The sequence below is a fragment of the Vulpes vulpes genome, chromosome 1, assembly GCF_048418805.1.
Source record: "Vulpes vulpes isolate BD-2025 chromosome 1, VulVul3, whole genome shotgun sequence".
NCBI lineage: Eukaryota > Metazoa > Chordata > Mammalia > Carnivora > Canidae > Vulpes > Vulpes vulpes.
In genome coordinates, this window is record NC_132780.1 from 4,769,987 (window position 1) to 4,772,276 (window position 2,290).

Genomic DNA, 2,290 nt, shown 5'->3' on the forward strand with positions numbered 1-2,290 from the left:
CAGGGGCCCCAGTAGAACAGATGCCATTCAGCACTGTTAGGGGGCTGCCGAGTAGGGGAAGTTCAGTTAAAGCTCAGAATTGACAGGTGACTCAAAACTCTGGGTAAGTAAGGGCCGTGTGGACAGGGCTGCTCCCTGTAAAGTCCTGTGGACCCCTCATATCTTCAGTCTTCAGCCTTTCCCTATTTTCCTTTTTCATCTTTAGGGCCCCCAGGATTCCTGCACGGGAAGGGAAAAGCCATGTGCCGAGGTCGGAGGGGGCCGTGACCGCATGGAGCTGGGAGGTGGCCAGAGGAAGAGCTCGGCCTGGGGGGGCAGCAGGACAGGGCGCGTTCCTGGATGGCTGGCCTTTCTAGACGAAGCAGGCAATGGAGCAGCTCGATTTGGGTGCCCAGTTCTTGGACCTCTTCTTCCTCTTGGCCATAGATACTGTCTCACCCAGCCTGTCATCCAGGCTCATGACTTCAAATGCAGTCGATTCACTGATGACTCCCAAATTTTTCCTCCAGCTCGAACCTTCTCTCCCCACACTCCAGTCAGCAACACCCAGCTCAACAGCTACACTTGGATGTCTAATAGGGTCTGTGATCTGCCCCCTGCCCCCAAACTTTCATGTCTCCAAGATGTGAGGACACTTCCATTTTTGGATGTTACCCTTGACTGTTCTTTCTTTCTTCTTCTTTTTTTTTTTTTTTTTAAACTGGGAAATGTTAAGATTATTTATTTATTCATGAGACAGAGAGAGAGGCAGAGATCCAGGCAGAGGGAGAAGCAGGCTCCTCGCAGGGAGCCTGATGTGGGACTTGATCCTGGATTCTGGGATCACCGCCTGAGGCAAAGGCAGACACTCAACTGTTGGGCCATCCAGGCGTCCCAACCCTTGAGTGTTCTTTTTCTGTCTCTGGGCTCTTCACTCCGTGTGTCCAGATCACCACGCCCAGCTCCCCCTACCCCGACCCAAGTCACCTTCATTCCAGGCCTACATCCATGCAATAGCCTCCTGTTTGCAGTCCTTCCTTCCATTCCTGCTACACTATGGGTCTGATCGTTTGTAAAGCTTGTCAGATGATGTCCTTCCACCGCTTAGAACCCTTCCATGGCTTCCTGTCTCACAGAAAACCAGAGTCTTCCAAGGACTTACAAGTTGTACATGTTTTGTTGTTTTCCTTCGTTCACTGACCCCAAGTTATGTCTCTTTCTTTTATTCACTCCACTCCAGTCACACGTGCCTCCTTCCTCTTCTGGAACACCTAAGTATGTTCGCCCGAGAATTCTCCAGGGGTTCTTCCCTTTGCCTGAACAGTTTCCTCCTAGACATCTAATTGTCTGGCTTCCTCATCTTCTTCAGGCTTTTCCTCAAAAGCCACCTCATTAGTCATTCCCCTTGGCCATTCCTTTTTTTTTTTTTTTTTTTTTTTTTTTACAGATTTCATTTTTTATTTGACAGAGATTGAGAATAAGCAGGGGGAGTGGCAGGCAGAAGGAGAAGCAGGCTCCTCACTGAGCAAAGAGATGATGAGGGGCTGATGAGGGGCTTGATGGATCCCAGCACCCTAGGGTCGTGACCCAAGCCAGGGGCAGATGCTGAACTGAGCCACCCAGGAGCCTCCCTTGGCCATTTCTTTTTTTAAAGATTTTATTTATTTGGGCAGCCCGGGTGGCTCAGCGGTTTAGTGCCTGCCTTCAGCCCAGGGCGTGGTCCTGGAGGCCCAGGTTCGAGTCCCACGTCGGGCTCCCTGCATGGAGCCTGCTTCTCCCTCTGCCTGTGTCTCTCATGAATAAATAAATAAAAGACAGGCAGGCAGAGCGGGAGAAGCGGGCTCCCTGTGGAGAGCCCCGTGCAGGATCCGATCCTGGCACCCCGGAATCACGACCTGAGCCAAAGGCAGATGATCAGCCGCTGAGCCACCCAGGCGCCCCTCCCTTGGCCGTTCTGTTCAACACTGCAACGCCAATGCCCCGCACCCTTTGCAGCTTCCCTTTCCTCGGTAGCACTTGGGAGCCCCGGAGCCACCGCCTACTTTATTCACCTCGCTGTACCCGCGACGCCGCAGCACCACCCGGGACCTGCAAGCTGTTGCGTGAACGGACGGCGGAAGGGAGCAGGCCCGGGCGTGGGGAGCTCGGCCGCTTCACCGCAGTCAGGGCCGGGCGGACGGTGGCTGACCCCGCGGCCGCCCCGCCGCAGGGAGGGACCAGCTCAGGCCCGGGAGCCGCGGCCGCGCCGCCAAGGTCGCCCCGAGGGCGCGGACGGCGAGGGGCGGGGCGGGGGCGGGGCGAGGGGCGGGGC